This window comes from Bos taurus, chromosome 24 (genome assembly GCF_002263795.3).
Source record: "Bos taurus isolate L1 Dominette 01449 registration number 42190680 breed Hereford chromosome 24, ARS-UCD2.0, whole genome shotgun sequence".
Taxonomy (NCBI): Eukaryota; Metazoa; Chordata; class Mammalia; order Artiodactyla; family Bovidae; genus Bos; species Bos taurus.
In genome coordinates, this window is record NC_037351.1 from 10,122,297 (window position 1) to 10,137,526 (window position 15,230).

A 15,230-nucleotide genomic window follows, 5' to 3' on the forward strand; every position below is an offset into this window, starting at 1 on the left:
ATTGGCATTTGATGGCAGAGTTCCATACAAAGCTGGTGGGGTCTATTCCCAGAATATTAATGTAAAAGTGCCCCCAAAGTATTTATTACACGATGTAAGAAACTGTATGTGGTAGCTTAGCATTAACCATAGACATACTAGACATACATTAATAATGTAAAGCAATGACTGGTTTCAGATCTAAGTACATAAGTATGCCTATTTGTTATCATTATTATGCTATTTCTTATCATCCTGTTAATCATTATTTATTACCCTTCTGTTGTTATTGCACAGTGTATTATTCACATATATTATTAACATCTGCATACAGATTTATTGTCTATCTGATAATCTAGTAAAGAAACCTTTTGAAAACAAATCACTTGTGTCTGCCCCTCACTCTTGCCAACTCAAGCTCATTTCACACTCTTTAATCACCCTCTCAACAGTCCCCAAAGGTAATAGTGAAGATGACAGGGACTGGTATTGTACTTCGTAAGCTTGAATTATAATTCTATAATTTACTCTGTGTATAATTTTCAGGAAGTTACTTGAGCTCTCTAACCTATAGTCTACTCAATCCTAACATGGGAAAACTGTCTACCTACTGGGGTTGTTATGAAGATTAATTAAAATAATTACGGGAGGAATATATAAGAGTAGTTGAGGTATTAATGAATAAATGTATCTTCCTTATCTGTAGGCTTATATCATGTAGTATATAAATATAGGGAAATTTAAAGTGTTAGGCTTCCAGTAATTTAATCCAGAAATTCAGTCAATTCAGTTGCTCAGTAGTGTCCGACTCTTTGAAATCCCATGGACCGCAGCATGCCAGGCTTCCCCGTCCATCACCAACTTCTGGAGCTTGCTCAAATTCATGTCCATCGAGTCAGTGATGCCATCCAACCATCTCATCCTTTGTCCTATTCTCCTCCTGCCTTCAATCTTTCCCAGCATCAGGGTCTTTTCCAGTGAGTCAATTCTTTGCCACAGGTGGCCAAAGTATTGGAGCTTTAGCTTCAACATCAGCTCTTCCAATGAATATTCAAGACTGATTTCCCTTAGGATTGGCTGGTTGGATCTCCTTGCAGTCCAAGGAACTTTCAAGAGTCTTCTCCAACACCACAGTTCAAAAGCATCAAATCTTTGGCACTCAGCTTTCTTTATAGTCCAACTCTCACATCCATACATGACTGCTGAAAAGCCATAGCTTTGACTAGATGGACCTTTGTTGGCAAAGTAATCAGATCAGATCAGATCAGATCAGTCCCTCAGTCGAGTCCGACTCTTTGCGACCCCATGAATCGCAGCACACCAGGCCTCCCTGTCCATCACCAACTCCCGGAGTTCACTCAGACTCACGTCCATCAAGTCAGTGATGCCATCCAGCCATCTCATCCTCTGTTGTCCCCTTCTCCTCCTGCCCCCAATCCCTCCCAGCATCAGAGTCGTTTCCAATGAGTCAACTCTTCTCATGAGGTGGCCAAAGTACTGGAGTTTCAGCTTTAGCATCATTTCTTTCAAAGAAATCCCAGGGCTGATCTCCTTCAGAATGGACTGGTTGAATCTCCTTGCAGTCCAAGGGACTCTCAAGAGTCTTCTCCAACACCACAGTTCAAAAGCATCAATTCTTTGGCGCTCAGCCTTCTTCACAGTCCAACTCTCACATCCATACATGGCCACAGGAAAAACCATAGCCTTGACTAGACTAACCTTTGTTGGCAAAGTAATGTCTCTGCTTTTGAATATGCTATCTAGGTTGGTCATAACTTTCCTGCAAAGTAATATGGTTGGGCACAATCTCTTGCAAATAGCAATTATAAATTCTAAAATTAGAATATAAAGCTATAAGTATGTTTCCAATTTTTTTATTGCTTGCACATAAGAAATTAAAATATGCAAGTGTGTATGTGTGTGTATATGCTTTAAATGTTTACACTGAAAAAGTTGAAGGTCTAAAATTAATAATGTAAGTGTCTTACTTTAGAAGGTCCCCTCCTAAAAATGGCAAACCAAATAAATGGAAGCAAAGAATAGTAAATAAGAAAGATGAAAAACCAATAAAATAGAAATAATAAGTAAATCAATAGAAACAAAGCTACTTTTAAGTAGTGAAATTGATAAACCTTTATTTATAATGAGAGAGAGGGATCTAGTCAAATTATCCTTTCCTCAATGACTTTAATGCATTCAGAACTAAGTCAAATGCCTCCACATTCTTGTTCTGCCTGTATTTTTATGCTTAACTCTTAACATTTTTCCACATCCACCTTAAGTTCCAAGTATGCCAATTTTCTATGCATTCCATTAAGATGACGTTCTTTCTCCTCCTCTTGCACATACGGATACCGTCCTAGGTGTAAGTAGACCTAATTTCTCATCGAGCTCAACATGAGCACCATGCCTTTTGGAAAAGTTTTCCCAATTGCCTCCACACTTTCATCTGTAAAATGTCAGCAAAGTAAGCCACATCCTCCTGTGGTCTGCTGTTATAAAAATATCACAGCATTTATTAAGGTATAAGAAATGCAAGGTTCTTTAATAGATGCCATGATTCTTGCAGGGAAAGGCAGTAGGGTTGTTTTTTTTTTTTTTTTGGTTTTGTTTTTGTTGTTGTTTTCATCTATTTCTAGCCTAGTGCATCACACACAGTAGTACTCAATAAATTCTTTGAATGAATGGAAGCTCTGTATCCACTTGCATTCCTAAATATAAAGCAATGTGATTGAGTGGAAGAATCTGCATCATTTTTGGCATCAGATAGAAACTTGAGATTTGGCTGCAAAATGTTCTAGTTGCATGACATTTTCAGAGCTTTAGTTTTCTCATGTCTTATATGAGGATGAAGATAATACCAACCAACATATATTATGATGCTTGACAATTGTGTATCACCTAAGAGTCACAGCATCCCTCACCTTACTGCTACTGGAAGGCCTGCCCTGAGAAATTACCATTTGTCGCACACAACACCATCTACTCCCTTTGCCAAAGATATTAGGCAAGAGATGTGAATCCAAAAAATAAGAGGCTATGGGATCATTGCTGATGTACATAGAATACTTTGACCCCTTAGAAGTTTCAACAGGAAAATAATAGGCCTTTACTCAGTGGAAGTTGAAAATCTGTCACTACGAGTTTATAGGTGTTAACAATCAGCCATAAACAAGATAAATTATAAATAAGCAGAAATTCTGAGTGAAAGAAACCAATACACAGAGAGAGGAGGTTAATGACATAATCTAATATTAATTGGAAAAGGTACAAAGAAAGAGAAAGTAGCCAGGTCATTTCTGGAGACCTATGAACTCCCATCACTGTCATCACCAGATCTATTATAACCTTGCCATGGCTCTTCTTCTCTTATTTCCATGAAAGTCCATTTAACATAACTACAATGAATCTCTTTTCTTTACAACCCAAATTGCCTGAGCAATCACTACCTGCTTCATAAATTTGCTATAATCCAGAGGACACTGAGTTTTAAATAGTTATTAATATGTGTCCCTCTTTCCAGTAATCACCCCTGGCATTCTAATCTCAGCACACAAACTAGGTCAAGTCTTTAAAATGTAAGTAAAGTCACAATGTTTCTCATTACAACTGTCCAATAATTCCCGTTTCATCCTTGTAAAAGCCAAATAACCTGAAATTGCCAGCAAGATCTTTTATACTCTGCCACCACGTGTACAAGTAAACACACGGGCCACTTGCGATCTTTGTCATCACAATCACCACATCCTTCTCTTCCTTCTCCTTCTCCCCTTGCCCTCCTCTGCCTTCCAACCTCCCCTTTCCCCTCCTTCTCCTGCTTTCCACCTCTCTGCACTGCAGTCACGAAGGATGCCTTGTTGTCCCTTGAGCATTTCCGGCTAACAGTTTGGTTTGACCTAAGCTTTTCTTTGGTTTGATAACTTCAGGGCTCACTCCCTCATCTTAGTGATATATTTCCCCACTAGCTCTTCAGTTGGACTTTTTCTGAACATTCTGTATAAAATTTTGTGCTTCCTGCCCCATGACAATACTAACTACCCCCCCATTCAGTTCAGTTCAGTCGCTCAGTCGTGTCCAACTCTTTGCGACCCCATGAATCGCAGCACACCAGGCCTCCCTGTCCATCACCTACTCCTGGAGTTCACTCAAACTCATGCCCATTGAGTCAGTGATGCCATCCAGCCATCTCATCCTCTGACGTCCCCTTCTCCTCCTGCCCCCAATCCCTCACACCACAATCCCAATTTCCAATGAGTCCACTCTTCGCATGAGGTGGCCAAAGTATTGGAGTTTCAGCTTTATCATCAGTCATTCCAACGAACACCCAGGACTGATCTCCTTCAGAATGGACTGGTTGGATCTCCTTGCAGTCCAAGGGACTCTTAAGAGTCTTCTCCAACACCACAGTTCAAAAGCATCAATTCTTTGGTGCTCAGCTTTCTTCACAGTCCTACTCTCACATCCGTACATGACCACAGGAAAAACCATAGCCTTGACTAGATGGAGCTTTGTTGGCAAAGTAATATCTCTGCTTTTTAGTATGCTGTCTAGGTTGGTCATAACTTTCCTTCCAAGGAGTAAGCGTCTTTTAATTTCATGGCTGCAGTCACCATCGACAGTGATTTTGGAGCCCAAAAATATAAAGTCTGACACTATTTCCACTGTTTCCCCATCTATTTGCCATGAAGTGATGGGACCAGATGTCATGATCTTAGTTTTCTGAATGTTGAGCTTTAAGCCAACTTTTTTCACTCTATTTCACTTTCATCAAGAGGCTTTTTAGTTCCTCTTCACTTTCTGCCATAAAGGTGGTGTCATCTGCATATCTGAGGTTACTGATATTTCTCCCGGCAATCTTGATTCCAGCTTGTGCTTCTTCCAGTCCAGTGTTTCTCATGATGTACTCTGCATAGAAGTTAAATAACTGGGTGACAATACACAGCCTTGACGTACTCCTTTTCCTATTTGGAACCAGTCTGTTGTTCCATGTCCAGTTCTAACTGTTGCTTCCTGACCTGCATATAGGTTTCTCAAGAGGCAAGTCAGGTAGTCTGCTCTGGTATTCCCATCTCTTGAAGAATTTTCCACAGTTTATTGTGATCCACACAGCCAAAGGCTTTGGCATAGTCAATTAAGCAGAAATATGTTTTTCTGGAACTCTCTTGCTTTTTCGATGATCCAGCAGATGTTGCCAATTTGATCTCTGGTTCCTCTGCCTTTTCTAAAACCAGCTTGAACATCTGGAAGTTCATGGTTCATGTATTGCTGAACTACCACCCCCCATACCTGCTTTTATTTCTATTTAGCCCTTTTGTTTATCTAGTATACTCTGCTGCTGTTGCTGCTGCTGCTAAGTCACTTCAGTCGTGTCCGACTCTGTGCAACCCCATAGATGGCAGCCCACCAGGCTCCCCCATCCCTGGGATTCTCCAGGCAAGAACACTGGAGTGGGTTGCCATTTCCTTCTCCAATGCATGAAAGTGAAAAGTCAAAGTGAAGTCGCTCAGTCGTGTGTGACTCTTAGCGACCCCATGGACTGCAGCCTACCAGCCTCCTCTGTCCATGGGATTTTCCAGGCAAGAGTACTGGAGTGGGGTACCATTGCCTTCTCCGCTAGTATACTCTATATTCTACTAATTTACCTTGTCTATTCACTATGACCGATTACTAGAACATGAACTTCATCCAGATAGAAGCTTCTTTTCCTGGATCATTCCTAATTGTACCTCCAGCACTAAGACAGGTTCCTAAGAAATAGTATATACTCAAAAATTTCAAGGACTAAAAAGGGATAAATAAAGGAAGAAAGGACCCTAGTTTAAGCCCTTATATGGTTAGTTTTATTGCTTTACAAGTGATGCTTACTATAACACTACTAAAATTGCTGATTATATTTTTTAAAAGTTTCTCTTAAAAATTGTAAGTTTTATTCAGTAAAGAGGGAGCGTGTTGTAGTGAGCACAATATAGACTGTGTCATAAAAAAAAATCCTCTGATTATTCAAGACCTTGCTTTGCTATTTGTCTCATGTTTACTCAAATGTAAAGGGAGCTGATGACTACCTGGCAGAAGTGTGGTAGGTATTCAATAGCTTCTATCATAGCACGGCCATGTTGTGTGTGCTGTAAAATGAAATAACTGCAGCTTTCCATTTCTTCTGCAAAACAGAACCCTCTGAAACTGCCATAATACTCTCTAGCATATGAGCACATATTTCTTTCAACCATGCAAATATATTATTACAAAAAGCCAGCTTTGTTTGTTTGCAAAACTATTTATGCCAGGTTTTCTAATTATTAAAAACATGTATTTACAGAATATAACAAATTAAATATGTCTGAAAAATAGAAACCATGATTTTTCTATTAAATCTAAGATACATATTCCAGAAAAGATCATCTGTTAAAAAAGATCAGGTGTTTAAAAAGCTGTTGAAGGGTATGAATAAAAGCATTTTTAAAAATAGATATGAAAAATTATTGAAAGCAAATAGGGAAAATTTATGTCCACATGAAAACCTGTACATGGATGTTTATGGCAGTTTATTCATGGTTGCTAAAACTTGGAATCAACCAAGATGTCCTTCAGTAGGTGAAAGGGTAAAATGTGGAATATTATTCATGAATTAAACAAGTAAGCTATCAAGTCATAAAAAAATCAGGTCAGATCAGATCAGTTGCTCATTCGTGTCTGACTCTTTTCGACTCCATGAATCGCAGCACACCAGGCCTCCCTGTCCATCACCAACTCCCGGAGTTCACTCAAACTCCCGTCCATCAAGTCGTTGATGCCATCCAGCCATCTCATCCTCTGTTATCCATTTTTCCTCCTGTCCCAATCCCTCCCAGCATCAGAGTCTTTTCCAGTGAGTCAACTCTGCATGAGGTGGCCAAAGTACTGGAGTTTCAGCTTGAGCATCATTCCTTCCAAAGAACACCGAGGGCTGATCTCCTTTAGAATGGACTGCTTGGATCTCCTTGCAGTTTAGCTAAAAGTTCATTCAGATGTTTTCATAAGATATTAGGAGAAAATCCAAATGAACTTTTTAGGTCAACCTAACATATATTTTCGGAGAAGGCAATGGCAACCCACTCCAGTATTCTTGCCTAGAAAATCCTATGGACGGAGGAGCCTTGTAGGCTGCAGTCCATGGGGTCTCGAAGAGTTGGACACGACTGAGCGACTTCACTTTGACTTTTCACTTTCATGCATTGGAGAAGGAAATGGCAACCCACTCCAGTGTTCTTGTCTGGAGAATCCTAGGGATGGGGGAGCCTGGTGGGCTGCCGTCTATGGGGTCGCACAGAGTCGGACACGACTGAAGCGACTTAGCAGCAGCAACAACAACATATATTTTAAGTAAATATAAAGTATTTAAATTGTTCTGGGACTTCCTTGTTGCCCAGTGGTTAAGACTCTGTGCTCCCAATGCAGGGGGTCCAAATTCGACTCCTGGTCAGGGAACTAGACCCTACATACCACAACCAACAATTCACACGCTGCAACAAAGAACTGGTGCAGCCAAATAAATAAGTAATTAAAAAAAATTAAGCTGTCTTTTAATAAAAAAAACTAACATTTTAGTCAGCCATAGCAATTTATGACCCACAGATAAGCAAGATAATGTAGTGTGAGATGACTGCTGCTGTGTAGATTTTTGTATATTTGTGTGTGTGTTTATTCATCTATTGATCAAATACATGTAATTTAATTTTTAAGTAAAATGTCCTATACATATTAATTAAAAACACTACATCACATGAATATAAAGCAGATAATTGTAAACTTTTCCTGTAAATGACTAGGTAAGAAATAGTTTCTATTTTGCAGGTCAAGTCTCTTGCAATTACTCAGTCTGCCTTAAGAACTTGAAAACATCTGCAATTTGGACAATATGTAAACAAGTTAGTATGGTTGTGTTCCAAGGAAACTGATTTTTTTTTTAAACAGAAAGCTGGATTATTTGACATGTTAAATGTCTTATTTTGCATATGTGGATAAAATATCATTGAATTAATATTTAAGCACTACTAATTTTCAATGACTATGTTTTATTAATTTAAATGCATGCCGTTTAAGAAGAGTTTTTCTTTTCTTTCTCTGTGCTCAGTCACTCACTCAGTCATTCACTTTTGTCCGATTCTTTGTGACTCCATGGACTGTAGCCCACCAGGCTTTTCTGTTCATGAGCTTTTCCAGGCAAGAATACTGGAGTGGGTTGCCATTTCCTCCTCCAGGGGATCTTTCGGACCGAGGGATCGAACCCACGTCCTCTGCATTGGTAGGCAGATTCTTTCCCACTGAGCTACCTGGGAAGCCCCTTTCTTTATAAAAATATATGAAAAATCTTTCATAAAATGTCCCTCAAATTATACTTGAGGGAACTTAAAGGAAATGGCAACTCACTCCAGTATTCTTGCCTGGAAAATCCTATGGGCAGAAGAGCCTTGGTGGGCTACAGTACATGGAGTCACAAAGAGTCGGCCAGGACTGAGTGACTGAGCACAAACAATAGGCCATCTCCTACAGTGTGGCTCAGTCTGCAGAGAAGCTGTTTTGTTCTTAAATTCTCTCCTAATCAGCTCTTGATTAAATACATATATCTCACATATCATCACAGAGTCTGGAGGTTATCATTCCTCTTTTACAAAGTGATTTTACTGGACTTTCATTTTGTTACATTTCATTTGGTTAAGCATCTTGTTTGATGCTTAAAAATGATGTGTGCTTTTTATTTTCAAGAAATGGTTGGTCAGAGTTTTATTTGCCTTTGTATAACTGTAACGAGATGTCTTACAAAATGAAAGATATGGATGACTGATAGATAGATAGATAAATAGATAGTTCAAGAGCCAGGGTTCAAGGGTGCTAATGCTACATTTTGGAGGTTGTACTTCTGAATTCTATTATTCTAAATTGTTGATGTATTACCAATTACTAAAATATATATTTTTTATCAAATAGAACTTTTTTTATTTATGCATTATTCAATCATTTTTTTTCTATCTTGGAATTTATGTTGTAGTTTAACCAGAGAGAATTATTCCTTAGATACAAACCTCCAAAGCAAGGTCTTGCCACAAAAAAGAAAAAAGTAACAAAACAGAAAATAAAATAATAAAATGTGGGTATATATGAACAGATACATTTTATTTATTTGTTGGTTTTCTTTTTTATTTACTTAATTTTTATTGGAGTATAGTTGCTTTACAATGAACACATTTTAATTGTACCAAACCTATGGCTACTACAACTAGAATTTAAAAGATAAATCTTCTAAAACTATGCAAAATGTTGCCATATTCAATAGAATGTTTCTTTATTAGCAGCCAAGTTTTCTGTTCAGTTCAGTTCAGTTCAGTTCAGTCATTCAGTCGTGTCCGACTCTTTGCGACCCCATGAATCGCAGCACACCAGGCCTCCCTGTCCATTACCAACTCCCAGAGTTCACCCAGACTCACGTCCATTGAGTCAGTGATGCCATCCAGCCATCTCATCCTCTGTCGTCCCCTTCTCCTCCTGCCCCCAATCCCTCCCAGCATCAGAGTCTTTTCCAGTGAGTCAACTCTTCTCATGAGGTGGCCAAAGTACTGGAGTTTCAGCTTGAGCATCATTCCTTCCAAAGAAATCCCAGGGCTGATCTCCTTCAGAATGGACTGGTTGGATCTCCTTGCAGTCCAAGGGACTCTCAAGAGTCTTCTCCAACACCACAGTTCAAAAGCATCAATTCTTTGGCACTCAGCCTTCTTCACAGTCCAACTCTCACAACCATACATGACCACAGGAAAAACCATAGCCTTAACTAGACGGACCTTTGTTGTCAAAGTAATGTCTCTGCTTTTCAATGTGCTATCTAGGTTGGTCATAACTTTCATTCCAGGGAGTAAGTGTCTTTTAATTTCATGGCTGCAGTTACCATCTGCAGTGATTTTGGAGCCCAGAAAAATAAAGTCTGACACTGTTTCCACTGTCTCCCCATCTATTTCCCATGAAGTGATGGGACCAGGTGCCATGATCTTCGTTTTCTGAATGTTGAGCTTTAAGCCAACTTTTTCACTCTCCACTTTCACTTTCATCAAGAGGCTCTTGAGTTCCTCTTCACTTTCTGCCATAAGGGTGGTGTCATCTGCATATCTGAGGTTATTGATATTTCTCCCGGAAATCTTGATTCCAGCTTGTGTTTCTTCCAGTCCAGCGTTTCTCATGATGTACTCTGCATAGAAGTTAAATAAGCAGGGTGACAATATACAGCCTTGACGTACTCCTTTTCCTATTTGGAAACAGTCTGTTGTTCCATGTCCAGTTCTAACTGTTGCTTCCTGACCTGTATACAAATTTCTCAAGAGGCTTTAACACAAAAGGATTGAGGTTATTTGAAATATATGGATTAGCTAGTGTTTTAGTGTTTATTTTATCTTCTCTTATTTATCATTGTGATATATGATCATGATTTTTTTAAAAAAAGATAAAATGCATCAAACTGGACTATTAGAAAAGAATAACATCTAAAGTTCACTCTAGGAAAGAAATTAATTTTATTTTCAGCTTTTTGAAAGGCTATTTTACATATTTGTCTATAGTAAACACTGTTGATTGTCAAACCTGATTCAACAATCTAAATTTTAGTTGTTCGCATTAATCCATTTCTCTACCACGTAGTTCTTCCTCCCAAGTGCAGTAATGGCTTAATTGTTCTAATCTTTCTGTTTGGCGTAAGTTTTTCAGATATGGACAAAAGATTATATTAGTCAATAAGACAAAAATGAAGTTTTGGGGACACTCTTGGGGTGATAAATTACTCTTAAGCACAAGATGACAGCAAATGAACTTGGATAATTGATTGCAGGGTGAAACCAGTTGCTCCAACTAACCCTAAGCCAACTTCATCTTTTTATGTATATTCCACATTTATCCAAGGTTTATTCCGTTCTCTTAACTTTATTTTGTATTGTTGTCTCTATGGCAGCCAAAAAGAATCCTAATTAACACAATGATTGACAGTTAATATATTTTACATTATTTCTGTCCATATATATGAGTTTTTCTAAAACCATTCATGAATATTATTTTTTATATTATAATAACAATATGTTATTAGACATAATAGTGTTCTCCATGACTGTGGTGATCAGGAGGTAGACCTTAAATACTGTCAACCAGACCACAGCTGATTGGAGCCTTAACATCTAATTAAAGTCATCTGGATAATCTATGCTGAGATATACTTACAGCTAAACTTTCTGATTGAAGTTTTATCTCCAGGGATTGAGCCTGAATAACATTTGAATTTGTCCTCTGCCCGCTGTTAGGTCTGAACTTCATTAGCTGCTCCATTCTGCAGCTAGTCATTAGATTTACATTTCTTAATTATATTTTTTTAAAAAGAAATTGGTGGCTCGTCAGAGCATTAATGAATTGTAATATGATCATTTAATCTTAGATTAACTCAATTCAATCCTAGTCTGATTTCTTCTGAAACTACACTCGCCTTTGAACAGCCTGCTGTCAGATGACATTTGCAGAATTCTCCCGGACTGCATTCGAAAGCTGATGATTGTTTGCTAGAATGTCTCTGTGTACTTATGAAACAGTGTCTGTGCCTCAGGAATGGTCCCCCCTCCCTATGTGTGTTCTATGATGTGGAGACCTCCAGTAACCCGTAGTGCACCAGTGGCTCTGTCTCTCCTATGGATAGTGTTGTACTTAATTCTGAGCTCTTCCTTCTGTATAACAGTCATGTTCCACGCCCTATTTCTTTACTCTCCCACACCTAGATGTGAGGAAAATGTGGTAGAAGTAATCCGTAAGCTTTTTTGATGGCCAGTCCCATCAGTCCAGTCAAGTCTACATTCTTGGTTGTGATATACAGACTTGCTGGATTCCCCAATGTGGTATTAAGAAATTTTCTTCTTCCAGGGACTATAAACTCTTAGACATTTAGAGCACTTTTTGCCTAGATTAAAAACAAATCTAGTTGGTCACTTTGCATAGGTGTTTTATAACAGATCTGTAGTTAACGAAATAAAAAATTGCCATTAATGGTATTCTACATAAAACACAGAGTTTCAAACTGTTCACTATTTAGAAAGTTTGTTCCTGTCTCAGCAGATTTTCTACAGTCCTGATTGCCCCTTTAGTGGTTTTATAACAATCACTGTATAAAACGCTGACCCACACTTGCTCTCTTTTGCCTGAAGATAAGCCCTCGGGACATCTTGTTGAATAGGGCTATTGGTTGAAAAAGTATAATTGAGTTCAGAGTGGAGCTGGAGACTGTATCAAAGCAGGAAACTATACCCCATAAAATATTAGATTCGTAGTCCAAAACTGGAATATAGATGAATTGGGAGTTCATTACGCAAGTGAAATAAGGCATTCACAGAAGGATATGCTGCCTGAGTCCACACACATGAGGTGTCTAAAGTCGTCCAACTCAGAAGCAGGGGGTAGAATGTCAGTTGATGGGGCCAGGGACAGGTGGAAATGGGGAGCTATTGTTCAACAGGTGTAACATTTCAGTTACACAAGAGGAGCGATTTCTAGAGATCTGCTGTCCAACATCATGACACTAGTTTACAGTCCTATACCACACACTTTAAAGAAGTTGTCAAGAGGGTAGCTCCCATGTTAAGTGTTCTTACCACAATTTAAAAAAAAAAGCTAACAGGGAAAAAAAATTTTTTTGTTTGGTTTTGCTGCATGTTACACAGGCCTTTACATTTCTTTAGTAAGTGGTAACCAGAATTGTTTTATATGAACTCAAAAATGAAGTAAGCATGAATCAGATAACCTATATCACATAATCTATATTGTTCTCATTAGCATTGTTTGTAATCCCTTCCCCCTCTCCTTCCATTGTTATGGTAAAAAGAATGAACATGCGTATCCTCCAGATAGTGCAGGATTTGTCTATTTCTGAATTTGAGGCTGTTTCCTGCAATGCTTGCATATGTAAACCATAAAAGTGTTAAAATTTATAGACATCAATCATGGTGTTAAATACTGTTCATATTCTTTACCCTTTCTCTGATTTGGTTCAAAAATGATTTTTAATTAAAAATAGCTTGAGTAACAGTATAGAGTGTAAATAGTATAGAGTGTAAACAGTATAGAGTGTAATATTATGTAGTTCACTATAAACAACAGTAACTATTTATAACAAAACCTAACTATAAATTTGATAAAATAAATAAATTTAGGTAGTTCATATACCAAGGGAAAGAAGAGGATTATAATTTAGACATTGCCCTCTCTTTCTGTATTTTACTTCATTCCTGAGTAGAAAGACTGAATTTAGGAGCAGCCAGAAATCATAGAGACAGAGTTTAAAAGCTCTTCTCTTTTTAGTAACTTTTGTGCCTGCTTTAAATTGATCATTTGTTTCATCAGCTAATCCTCAAGTAGAGGGCATGTCCTTTCCACTTGCAGAATTCTCTTACATAAGTTGAATTCCCTCCTTATCACCTCAAGCCATAAGCACTTTATTTTTTGTTTGTTGTTAGGAAAAAGAGGGGGGGAAAAAATCAGCTCATAACTATTTGCTGGAGCTGTCTGCATTTTAATCCCAGACTATGAACGGACATCAGAGTGCCCTTATGATATTTTGCACAAAGGCTCAGTGTTCATGGCTCTACTCAGAGAACCCAAAATAGCATTCAGTGAGCAGTGACATACTGAGGGTCTTGGTACTACAAGCACAAGTTGTCTGTAACTCGGAGCAATGTGGCACATGTAAGGTTCCAGGAGAAGCCTGCGAAGCAAAATCGGGGCAAACTCTCCTGCTATTCTTCCTGTGTTTCACGTGAATTTTGAATTTCAGGCTCTTCAGACCTTATTGAAGATATACAGGTAAGAATGCAATCAGCAGGCAAGTATTAATTATATAAGCTAACTCAAAGAAAATAGAGTGAAAAAGTAATTGAAAAACTAATTTCCACTTCATAAGGAAAAAATTTCTAAAAATCTCCAAACTTGGCGTGTACATTGAACATTCTCTAAAACAAAGATCAGTTTAGCATCTCTGCAATTCAGATTCAGGAAAATAAAAGTTCTTTATATCTAGAAAATTTAAAACAAGTTTCTTGGGAGGAACGTAGCATCATTCTCCAGGATTTTGTTTCTTAATTTTTTTTAAAATATTTACCACTCTACTATCAGATGCCATGTCAAGGTTTAAAGTTATAAACCTTAAAGATATGTGGAAATATTTATTTATAGAATAAATATTTTAAATAATAAATTATTTATTTCTTAGTAAATTATATTCATTGTGGAGATTTCCACATATTTGAATAAAATTATATGTTTCTTTGGAGAATAATTTCTTATTAAAGTTGACATATACTTATTTTCTTTTCTTTATTTTTGTCAGGGTTTTATGGTTATCAAATTTTTCATTGACTTTCAAAAATTCTTAAAGTGAAAAGGCTTAAGTAATTAAGAATGTTACAAAAATAATAATAATAAAAGCAAATTATTGAGCACATTATGAATATAAATACATACATATTCAAACATGTACACATATTAGCTTTCAATCTATTATATCCATTACATGAAGGTTAATTCATCAAATATGAAATACACAAAACTAAAAATTAAGAAAATGCAAATTGTGAAAGGGATTTATTATTGTCTCAATTCTGATTTGTTGCAAGCAATTTTAATTGGGTTATTAATTTTAATAAAATATTTCAATGTAAATTTGCCAAAGCATTTAGTAAATCTATAACTAGCATATGAAATAACATATTAAAAAGTTAACAAAATGTATAAGTAGAATGTCAAAGTTTTTCTCAGATTATGTAAATTTATATATTTCAGTTCTATCAATCAGTTTATTTTTTTAATTACTATATCTTGAGAGAAGACTTTATTTGCATAAAATATTTGCTAATTTATAATTATAATTAAGATATATCTATATATTAGATCTATTTGCAATATCAAATAAGGTAATAAAATAGTATACTTTCATATATTATTTATTTCAAATTCAAAGTACTTTAAATGTCTAAATATCACTAATATGCAAACAAATATTTATAATTTTAAATTTGAAAATATTTAGATTTAAATATAATCTGAATATTTTTGTTTACCAAATATTTTTAACAAAATATTTAAAAATATTACCAATAAGAATAAACATACAAATTGATAGGTCTAGAATTGCTTAAATTTTTAAATAATGAGTTTATGAAATCTAGAAATCATTTGCTCTCATCTTCTTTATATGTGTTTTCTTTAGC

General features: G+C 36.8%; 1 protein-coding gene across 1 annotated transcript in view; it reads left to right on the forward strand.

Annotated features, from left to right (window-relative positions):
• Positions 1 to 13,694: 13,694 nt before the first annotated feature.
• Positions 13,695 to 15,230, forward strand: part of CDH19 (cadherin 19, type 2) — a 32,171-nt gene continuing 30,635 nt past the window's right edge. Inside the window, exon 1 of the mRNA NM_001099181.1 lies at positions 13,695 to 13,827. The gene's annotated coding sequence lies outside the window, so the exon portion shown is untranslated. The remainder of the gene's footprint in view (positions 13,828 to 15,230) is intronic.